The sequence below is a fragment of the Puntigrus tetrazona genome, chromosome 19, assembly GCF_018831695.1.
Source record: "Puntigrus tetrazona isolate hp1 chromosome 19, ASM1883169v1, whole genome shotgun sequence".
NCBI lineage: Eukaryota > Metazoa > Chordata > Actinopteri > Cypriniformes > Cyprinidae > Puntigrus > Puntigrus tetrazona.
In genome coordinates this window covers 4,181,560-4,194,182 of record NC_056717.1, presented here as the reverse complement: position 1 = coordinate 4,194,182, position 12,623 = coordinate 4,181,560, and the positions used below count along the sequence as shown (strand labels likewise).

The window sequence follows — 12,623 nt, the reverse complement described above, 5'->3', positions numbered from 1 at the left end:
AGATAGAAGATAACCAGCTATAGATAGATAAATAACAGCTAGATAGATAGAGATAGATGGCAAACTAGAGATATAGTTAGATGAATAGATGATAACCAGCTAGATATAGATAGATATAGATAGATAGATAGATAGATAGATAGATAGATAGATAGATAGATAGATAGATTGACGATAGCAACTATAAAGAGAGAGAGAGAAGAGAGAGAGAGATAGAAGATAACCAGCTATAGATAGATAACAGCTAGATAGATAGAGATAGATGGCAAACTAGAGATATAGTTAGATAGATAGATGATAACCAGCTAGATATAGATAGATAGATAGATAGATAGATAGATAGATAGATAGATAGATAGATAGATAGATAGATAGATTGGCGATAGCAACTATAAAGAGAGAGAGAGAGAAGAGAGAGAGATAGAAGATAACCAGCTATAGATAGATAACAGCTAGATAGATAGAGATAGATGGCAAACTAGAAGATATAGTTAGATAGATAGATGATAACCAGCTAGATATAGATAGATAGATAGATAGATAGATAGATAGATAGATAGATAGATTGTGATAGCAACTATAAAGAGAGAGAGAAGAGAGAGAGATAGAAGATAACCAGCTATAGATAGATAACAGCTAGATAGATAGAGATAGATGGCAAACTAGAGATATAGTTAGATAGATAGATGATAACCAGCTAGATATAGATAGATAGATAGATAGATAGATAGATAGATAGATAGATAGATAGATAGATAGATAGATAGATAGATAGATAGATAGATTGACGATAGCAACTATAAGAGAGAGAGAGAGAAAGAGAGAGATAGAAGATAACCAGCTATAGATAGATAACAGCTAGATAGATAGAGATAGATGGCAAACTAGAGATATAGTTAGATAGATAGATGATAACCAGCTAGATATAGATAGATAGATAGATAGATAGATAGATAGATAGATAGATAGATAGATAGATAGATAGATAGATAGATAGATAGATTGTGATAGCAACTATAAAGAGAGAGAGAGAGAGAGAGAGATAGAAGATAACCAGCTATAGATAGATAACAGCTAGATAGATAGAGATAGATGGCAAACTAGAGATATAGTTAGATAGATAGATGATAACCAGCTAGATATAGATAGATAGATAGATAGATAGATAGATAGATAGATAGATTGACGATAGCAACTATAAAGAGAGAGAGAGAAAGAGAGAGAGATAGAAGATAACCAGCTATAGATAGATAACAGCTAGATAGATAGAGATAGATGGCAAACTAGAGATATAGTTAGATAGATAGATGATAACCAGCTAGATATAGATAGATAGATAGATAGATAGATAGATAGATAGATAGATAGATAGATAGATAGATAGATTGGCGATAGCAACTATAAAAAGAGAGAGAGAGAGAGAAAGAGAGAGATAGAAGATAACCAGCTATAGATAGATAACAGCTAGATAGATAGAGATAGATGGCAAACTAGAGATATAGTTAGATAGATAGATGATAACCAGCTAGATATAGATAGATAGATAGATAGATAGATAGATAGATAGATAGATAGATTGTGATAGCAACTATAAAAGAGAGAGAGAGAAAGAGAGAGATAGAAGATAACCAGCTATAGATAGATAACAGCTAGATAGATAGAGATAGATGGCAAACTAGAGATATAGTTAGATAGATAGATGATAACCAGCTAGATATAGATAGATAGATAGATAGATAGATAGATAGATAGATAGATAGATAGATAGACAGACAGATAGAGATAGATAGATAGATACAGACAGACAGACAGATAGATATAAATAGATAGATAGATAGATAGATAGATAGATAGATAGATAGATAGATAGATAGATAGATTGCCGATAGCCAACTATAGAGAGAGAGAGAGAGAGAGAGAGAGAGATAGAAGATAACCAGCTATAGATAGATAAATAACAGCTAGATAGATAGAGATAGATGGCAAACTAGAGATATAGTTAGATGAATAGATGATAACCAGCTAGATATAGATAGATAGATAGATAGATAGATAGATAGATAGATAGATAGATAGATAGATAGATAGATAGATAGATAGATTGACGATAGCAACTATAAAAGAGAGAGAGAGAGAGAGAGATAGAAGATAACCAGCTATAGATAGATAACAGCTAGATAGATAGAGATAGATGGCAAACTAGAGATATAGTTAGATAGATAGATGATAACCAGCTAGATATAGATAGATAGATAGATAGATAGATAGATAGATAGATAGATAGATAGATTGTGATAGCAACTATAAAGAGAGAGAGAGAGAAGAGAGAGAGATAGAAGATAACCAGCTATAGATAGATAACAGCTAGATAGATATAGAGATAGATGGCAAACTAGAGATATAGTTAGATAGATAGATGATAACCAGCTAGATATAGATAGATAGATAGATAGATAGATAGATAGATAGATAGATAGATAGATAGATAGATAGATAGATTGTGATAGCAACTATAAAAGAGAGAGAGAAAGAGAGAGAGATAGAAGATAACCAGCTATAGATAGATAACAGCTAGATAGATAGAGATAGATGGCAAACTAGAGATATAGTTAGATAGATAGATGATAACCAGCTAGATATAGATAGATAGATAGATAGATAGATAGATAGATAGATAGATAGATAGATAGATAGATAGATAGATTGACGATAGCAACTATAAAGAGAGAGAGAGAAAGAGAGAGATAGAAGATAACCAGCTATAGATAGATAACAGCTAGATAGATAGAGATAGATGGCAAACTAGAGATATAGTTAGATAGATAGATGATAACCAGCTAGATATAGATAGATAGATAGATAGATAGATAGATAGATAGATAGATAGATAGATAGATTGACGATAGCAACTATAAAGAGAGAGAGAGAAAGAGAGAGAGATAGAAGATAACCAGCTATAGATAGATAACAGCTAGATAGATAGAGATAGATGGCAAACTAGAGATATAGTTAGATAGATAGATGATAACCAGCTAGATATAGATAGATAGATAGATAGATAGATAGATAGATAGATAGACAGACAGATAGAGATAGATAGATAGATACAGACAGACAGACAGATAGATATAAATAGATAGATAGATAGATAGATAGATAGATAGATGATAGCCAACTATAGAGAGAGAGAGAGATAGAGAAGATTACCAGCTGTAGATAGATAAATAACAGCTAGATAGCTATAGATGGCAAACTAGAGATATAGTTAGATAGATGATAACCAGCTACATATAGATAGATAGATAGATAGATAGATAGATAGAAGATTACCAGCTATAGATAGATAACAGCTAGATAGATAGATAGCAAACTCAGAGATAGATATAGAGTTAGATAGATATATGATAACCAGCTAGATATAGATAACCAACTACATATAGATAGATAGATGAAAACCATCTATAGATAGATAGATAGCCAACTATAGATAGACAGATAGAAGATAACCAGCTATAGATTATTTTAATGACAGCACACTAATCACACATACCGTGTATGAGAGTGTGCAGTACCTCTGACTGTGTGTGTGTGTGTGTGTGTGTGTGTGTCAGTGGAGGGCTCTGTGGACGGGATCCAGGCCGGGCTGGTGGATGTTGGGATCTGGGTGGGCACATGTGCTGATTATCCTCGAGGAGACGCATCGACCGGCTGGAACTCTGTCTCCCGGGTGATCATCGAGGAGCTTCCCAAATGAGCTTCAGCACGGTCTTCATCACCATGGCAATAGCGCTCCTGTCTCAGAGAGGACCTTCCTCACAGACACAGGACACATTAAAGCTAATAGAGAGTGGCTCTGAGTCTGTGCAGCTCTCATGTTGTGTCAGATTATTATTCTCATTGTGAAAGCTGAGGATCATAAAAGTACAGTGAATTACAAAATAAAGCACCGTGTTTGTACTACGGCTTTTGGACACTACCGTAATCATATTTTGAGGAAAGAAAAGTAAGCATACGATGTGAGGATCTGAGGTCATCCCTGTATAACGCTACCGCCATTTTAAGGAGAGTCCAACAAAAGACGCTGTATTTATTTAGTGGCTCTTCATTTTGTGCCTTGATGACTAAAACTCATATTTCTGTATCGATTGTTTTGCTTTTTTATTACCTATAACGATGAAGAAAAGTCAGGTCCAGTTTCACCTCACGAATAAAAATGTACTGTGAAAACAATTCTCATTTTCTTTACTGATATATATATATATATATATATATATATATATATATATATATATATATATATATATATAAAACATGTACATGAGTAGTATATGTTAAAAACTGGAATGTGTCCCATGGTGTGACATAAAAATATAGAAAAAAACCCGACATACAAATAACATGAGAGTCAGAAATCTTTTCACATTCGCCTTCCTTTCTTATTAAAATGTTACGGATGCGAAAATGCAGAAAATCATACCTGATCTGAGTTTGATTTATGACATGAAAGTTTCAGAGGAAGTGTGTAAACATGATTGACACAACATGAGATTGATAAAAAAAAGAATACAGATTTGATTTAAGTTTGATTTTCTGCATATTTGCATATATATATATATATATATATATATATATATATATATATATATATATATATCACTTTAGGACATTCCCTCCTTCATATTATGGATACCATATACACATTTTCTACTACTTTTCTTCATTATGTCCGGTTGTCTGCTTTTTCTGTTTAAATTCTAACTGTAAAAACTGTAAAAAAGTACCATTTAAACCAAAGCCTCGGCAATTAGCTTAAAAGCTGGTAAAAGTACCAGCATCATAAAGCAGGGTGTAGATGGAAAAGTGTGTGTGAGGCTTGGAATGTCTCACACACTTCTGCTGTAGTTTCACAGCTGCTGCCGGCTCTTCAGTATCAGGAGAAATCAGGCTAAGACACGCTGGCCCTTACAAATATATAGTCATAACTCATATGCTTAGCAAAAATGACTGTGTAGGTTAAAAAGAAGCGCATTTAAGAGTACTTATTAATTGCATGTTATCTAAATGAAAATATAGTTTATTATTAAGAATAATATATTATTAAACGCAATTGGCTGAACATTAAAGAGGCAATTCAACACACACTGTTAGTAGACTATGTGTATGTAGACTGAAGTACATATTTATATTATTATTATTTTAAATATGGTTAGACTGTACCACCAAATGTACTGACAAGCATTTATGATGAACTTAAATAGACCTTAATGCCATTTCTACTAATACGTGTATGTTATATATTTAATATTTAATTTGTGTACTTACACATTTGCAATGATAGCAATATACCAACTTTAAACATTGTTATAAATTATAATCAAGTACTTCACAGGCGTTTTAGCAAGTTAGTCAAAATAAGTGCACTACAACAAAAGACTTTTAAAACGCGATTAAAATGTATTTTAAAGTAATATTAATTTAATTACTACAAAGTGCATTTTCATTGAAATAATATGTGTTTACATAATGTGTGTTCTGTGTATATTTATTATGTGTATAAATACAAATACAGAATAGATTTGGAAAATATTTACACGTACACATTTCTGTTCATATAATTTATATTGTATATATTTCATATTTAAACAACTTATTTTCCTGAAAAAAAAAAAAAAAAAAAAAAAATATATATATATATATATATATATATAATTATTTATTAAATTATATTAGATATTATATCTTCTTCTACAAAGCACATTCAATACAATTAAGGGCAGAAAATCTCAGCGTAAAACATGAGTGATTATTGTTCTGACGCAGTGAAAAGTCTGAACCGCTTCATCGGGCTTCTGTCGATCATAATTAAAAACATACTCCATGTCGGTTACATGTATTTCTTTATTAGATGTGTAAAAATGGCTTCTACGTACAGCTGTTCTTTGTGCGTCACTGACAACAGCACACTGATATATTTACAAACACAACAGCATCTCAGTTAACTCTCTCTTCCAGGAGACGTCCTCTGCACACATCTGCTTAAAATCTGCTCCCGTGCCCCGCTGAAGTATCACTTTCTCCGGGCCTGTGCGCCATTATCCTGCAGCGTGACATCATTTCCTGAGCATGCCCAGCCGGCCGAGATCTGCTGAGTGGCTTCGCTCGCTCGCTCGCAGAGCTCAGCAAATATAGCAGCTGTTTGGTGAAAGTATCGTAAAAAAAGACAAACATCTGTGTTTGGTGAATACTGAGTTCGGTTGCATCGTCACGAGGATGGCTTGAATCCACTTTTCGCCCACCGGACAACTTGAAATCCATTCAAACAGCTATATATATATATATATATATATATATATATATATATATATATAGTAGTTTCTTCTGTTGATTCAGTGCACACGCTAAATGCTAGTTTCGTCTGCATTTGTGTCCTGTCCAGAGTTAAACAGGAAATGTTTGGTATTCCTGCTCGTCTCTCACACACACACACTCTCACACACTCACTCACACGCACTCTCACACACTCTCACACACTCACTCACACACACACACACACACACACACACAGTCCTGGTAATATTGCGCTGAGTTGGTCCGTAGTCGTTTGTGGGGTTTGGTGTGAAGCTTTAGTGATACTCGCCCAAAAGTAAGCGCGACACATTTTCGAACACCAGAAAGGTGATGCAGCACGCTGGAATGACTCGCACCAGGTTTGGGACCATGCCTTTGTAAAGCCCTCGACCCCTCGTTTGCTAGAGAGAGCCAAACACAAACACAGTCAGACGAGTCAACAGGTTCCAGAGCCTCTCCAGAGCTGCTAACGAGGGGCTAGGTTCAGAAATGCGGTTAAAGGTTATGCGTAATGAATAATCATGATGGATAATCAAGTGCTTTTTTTAAGTTTTATCTTTTTAAAGCATATTATCATTTTTAACAAAGAATACATATCTAAAAAACCTAAGAATGCATATTATTATAACAAAAACTCAAAAATTTTACCAATAGTAATAGTGGGAGAAAATTATATATATATATATATATATATATAGTTTTTTTTTTTACACCTTATTACATTATCATATTATTATATACATTTCTAAGAATGCATATAATTATATATTATTATTATTATTATTATTATATACCAAAAACTAAATATTACCAAAAGCCAAATGAAGGTGAAGTGAAAAAAATGATATATATATATATATATATATATATATATATATATATATATATATATATATATATATATATATACTTTTTTAAACCATATTACATTACCATATTATTATATACATTTCTAAGAACTATAAATGCATATATTTTACACAGGATTTGTGAAGGTTTTTCTTGTAAATTGTCTTTTGTTCAGTCTTTGTTTACATGGCGTGTGCGTTTTTCCATTATCAAATGATTCACCAAGGACACGTTTATTCCACACTCTACGAACACCAGAACTTGACCAGAAATGAACATCAAAGACATTTACAACGTCCCAAAAGAATTCCGTTTCAAGCAAGCGGCGTTCCTCTGAAATTTCCGTGCGTAAATAAATGATAATAGCCCTTTCTGTACTTCTGATCGAAGAAATGCAGCGTTAAGAGCCCTGTCCCTTCTGAAAGGACTGAAGAGCGTACCTCCAGGTCCTCCGGATGACGTCCACGATGCCGCTGTAGTTGTTGTGCTGGTCCTGCAGGCGAGCGCGCACCACCTGGTACGGGTAGGTCACTGCTACCGCAAAGATTTTGGAAATGGCTGCCATGGCGATGTATTCCAACGGAGACTGAAGCGGAGACAGGCGGGAAGGAGAGACTGACTCACAAAGATCCTTACGGCTCCAGCGCACATAAAGCGCTCTTTCTAAAGGTCACGATATACAGGCCAATGCCACATAATCGCTGCCTTCACGGTACCTCATAAAGTGCTGAAATGTACATTTGGATGAGTTTATAATTCAAGACACCGTCTGAGAGCGCGTGAGCTTTATTAAATAATATTATGCCACAAAGGTTGAAGTTTAAAGGACAGGTACCCCATGATTTACTCACCCTCGGGCCAGCCTGGGTGCATACGACTCTTCTTTCAGACAAACAATCAGAGTTAGTGATTTTAAAGCGCCCCTATTATGGATTTGTGTAAATGATATTGTAAGCGAAGCGAAAACCCGCAGAGTTTTAAATACGAAAGTGCAACGTGTGTAAAGTTAATGAAAAGTTACGGGCTTGGGAAGTCCCAAGCCGTTCGATGACCAGCGTCTACATGAAATATTATATTAATACTTATTGCCGCCCACCTATTTAGGAGCGCTAAGACAGCAGTTTCCGCGGTAGCGCTGTACGAACGCCGATTCATCGGACGTTACCGACGCGATTCGATGAAAATGAGAATGGACCAATCACAGCAGATCAGGGTCACTCTAAGGAGGGGTTTGGAAAAATGCAACGCTGAGCGAGTCGTTTAGGAGTTCTAGAGCAAATAAGGCAAAAATAAATGCGTATCATAAGACAATTAAATGTTTTTTGAGCTTGCATGCGTGGCAACCTGTTGTTGATTCCCAAAAAACTAAAATACGAACCTTTCATTACCCATAACGGCACTTTAAAATAAGTTCAGCTCAAGTTTCAGACGGCAGAGAGTGTTTGGAATTCAGTCATTTATTTTTTCCCGGTCTCTTTATACTGTCTGACGTTCATATTTAGCTCATCACAAGCATCACAGTTTTTGTTTAGGAGCTCCCTCTGATATTCAGGTTGTATTTTTGATGGAAAATGATCGTTCTTTCAAAAAGCGATGTATAATGTGCCTACAAATAAGCGGATACCGACGCGACTGACGGTAAATCACACTTATAGCTATGTTTTTGCTTCCTCACCAGCAGCGATTCAGACGGCATCTTCTTGTATTTGTTCTGCTCTCTTTTCAGCCCCTCGTAGGTCATGAACTGCAAAGCAGCATGGGAAGTCCCCACCAGCCCGGGCACGAAACCCTGCAGCGGCAGAACAACAAAATGAGGCTCGCAAAACCACGATCACACAGTCAGACTAAAACAGACCTCAGACTAAAAACAACGTCATGGTGTTCAGCTAGACTGGACTAGAATCAACTTCAGTACGTAATCATTTTAGCACACTCTGGCGTGACTCACACAGTGTTTAGCCCATACCTGCATTTAGGCCTAGCCCGGAAGAGCAGGATCTAAACATAAAACAATCACACCCTCTTGTGGCCCTCAAGAACACTACAAGGTTACAGAGCAAAAGCTGAATCTGCACACTATTTAAAGTCAACGTGAAATGCTCTTCATTTTACATCGTAATGTAAGGCGTATGGGGGTAAACATGATATTCAGTGAGGACGGGTTATTAAGTTATGACTGATTTAGATTACTAAAGACAAACTTGCACAGATGACCCCTGGGGAAAAGATTCTAATCCTAAAAGTGTATTTTTAAAAACTGATAATATTGATGATGAAATTAAGAGAGAACGCGCTAACGTCAAATTAAAAAAAGTTTTACTTCAAAGTACATTTTGAATCCTATTTAAATAATGTTTTGTCACGTTAACTTGATTGCAAGCGGAGGGGGTTAATTGACGTTACATTTAAAGTAACGTATTTATGTTATGTTTATATTTATCATTACTTCTGTGTCGTTATACGTGTATTTAAATACACAACACGCGTGCGTTCACCAGAAAGTGAATATTAAAGTATATTTTAGTTCATCGTAAATGCTTGTCAGTACATTTAATAGTACATTTTAACCATATTTCAGAAATAACAGAAGTATGAATTATAAAATTATACATAAAGATCAGTGCTGAAAGTAAAATAAAAGTTTTTGTTTACATAATAAATGTGTGTTACGTGTATTTATTACTTATATATATATATATATATATATATATATATATATATATATATATATATATATATATATATATATATATTTTTATATAATTATATAATATATATATATATATTGACATTTTTTCTAAATATGAACTATACACACACAACACATTAATATTATGTAAAGAATATTTTGGATGCTATTAATCATGATTAATACTTTTACATATTTATTGGGTTACATTTTCTATTTTTTACATTTTGTTATTTTTCATTTAATTGTAAATAACACGCATTTAATAAAACAATAAATGACGTTCGTTGTAGTGACGTTCATGTATATATATCTTTTTAAGTACGCTTCTTTTGCACAAAAGGGAATTGTGTACAAAACATGTACTTGGGACAGACGTTTCATTTCATGTTGACTTTAATCTTGAGATTAGCACGCATGAAAGCTCTAGGACACCTGCAACAGATCTCAGGTTAGTTTAAAATCTGTAGATGTACCCTGTAGAGTCCCGGGATACCCTCGTGACGGTATATTTTCACGAGGGCGTCCATCATTCCCTTGTACTGCTTCCGTGAAGGGTCTGCATTGTACTGCAGCACCAGCCGGGTCTTTGTCACCCAGACTGGGTTGGTGAGGCAAAGCGTCAGCATGCCTGGAAACATGAACAGGGGACCTTCACACCAACATTTAACTGCTCTGTCTGAGATCTTACAGCGTTTACACGGGAAAACACAGCAATATTCACGGCTGCATCCAAAAGCGCTGGGGTTGAGACAGTGTTCATTTTCTATCAGCGATCATTGCACTGCACTGATTTTGTCGGACTGTTTTCTTCCTCGTTATCCTTTTGGCGATTAATCGAAAGCAAAAAGCAGCTCGTTTCACTTCCTAAGCCGATAAACAGTCTCGTTTCTTCTCTATTTTTTGGCCAAATCGGCCACATAGAAAGCCGTTTCGAAGCTGGTCATTCCTGTTATGCAACGCACTTTCACATCCCCATCGTACGTGTATCGATGCGCGTTAGTTTGACTTTACTTTGGTTGCAGCGTTGCCATGGAAACCGCTACTGCTTCTTCAAAAGCGGCACTTAGCGGCTAAAATTAATATTAAAAAAAAAGATCGGCAATGAGATTTTGTTGTTTTGAAGTAAGTTTGAATTTATTAATTCAAAAAGAATTCGAAATGTTATTATCGTTTTCTATGTGAATTTAAAATGTAATGCATCGTGAGTCGATTTCGTGCACGTTGAAAACGGTTTGCAGAGTGCATTCGTTTCTTTAAGAAACGGAAAACTCAAAAGAACTGCATTTAAACAGAAACGTTTCGTGACATTGTACACATTCATTTGAACACGCCCTTGCTTAACAAAAGCATTCGCCGCTTAATTTCTTTTAAAAAGAAACCGTAAGGGTCACCGTCATTATCGGAGAAAGCAACGACCGAATCATGTTTTACGGTGTTATTTCTATTCAAAAATCACCAACAACATCAAAATAAACTAAAATGTAACTTATGTAACTTCCCTTATCACGGTTAAATAATCCAGTCTCGCCTGCTCTACTCAGTCTGGCCCGTCACGTTACATTTAATGCGGCGCAACCTAAAGTTCGTGCGTAACAGGAAGGATCCAGCAGAAGAACCCAGCGCCTGACCCTCCAGTTGCTCCCGATTTAGCCGTGTTTAGCCGGTGGCTCTTTCTCAGACTGACCTGCCTCGGCTGCAGACACCAGGTGTTCGGCGGCGCTCAGCTCTGTTTGCCGTCCCTCCTGCGTGTACGCTTTAATAGCATTATAACTGCGGGAAGAAGAGGAAGAAAGAGACGCGTTACGCTCCCCAGAGCCACACACACACACACACACACACACACACAGACCGGCCTCATTGAATCACCACACGATTTCGGGGAGGGTACAAACACATCAATTATGTCCTCATTTACTCACTTTCAACTGTTTTTATTTGTGGGTCGTGTAAAGCTCCGCCGGACGAGCTAAATCTCTCCAGATTTACTGTTATGGTCAGATCTTCACCCGATTTCCCTCTCGTTTAATCTCTTTTTTCCACAGCACGGCTGATTCTATAAACACAATACTAGGACGATACGTTCTTCTCGACCTTACAGCCTGCTTTTTTTGAAGGACAAAGGCCAAATCAACAGGGATCCGTGACTTATATTTGAGCGTTGGCACCCGTGTAAAGTTGCACACACACACACACACACACACACACTTTGTTTGCCAGGGATCCTGATCTGAAATGAGGTCAGATGACTTCGTGGAGTATCTTCATAACTCATGAAGTATCAACTGACTGAGCACTGTTGGCAGCTTCTTTTTTTGGCCTGTGAACTCAAGAACTCCCATATTATTATTTTTGGTATTTTAATTAATTCGTTTATTTGTATTTTTTTTTTTGGATATATTCATTTATTTTCAGGATACATATTTTCTGCTCACCCAAAGCTGCATTTCTTATATTAAAAATAAAGTAGGATATATTGTAAAATATTACTGCAATTTAAAAACAACACCGGTCAAAAGTTTGCGTCAAAATACGTATTCTATATTTCTAAGTCATTGTATATTATTTTGATAGGTTAATTTATACACAAATAGATTACTAATATATTTTAAAATGTAATTGATCCCTGAGATCAAAACTGAATTTTGGAAAATGACACATTCATTTACTGACACTTTTGATTAATTTAATGTAGCCTTGCTAAATAAGAGTATTTTCCTAGTAAATTAAAAAAATA

General features: G+C 35.4%; 1 protein-coding gene and 1 pseudogene across 2 annotated transcripts in view; one reads left to right on the top strand and one right to left on the bottom strand.

The window, feature by feature from the left end:
- The window catches only part of rims2b (regulating synaptic membrane exocytosis 2b), a 125,203-nt gene that overhangs the window by 5,060 nt on the left and 107,520 nt on the right, over positions 1–12,623 (top strand). The window lies entirely within an intron of this gene.
- LOC122323265 overlaps positions 6,458–12,623 on the bottom strand; it is an 8,130-nt pseudogene continuing 1,964 nt past the window's right edge.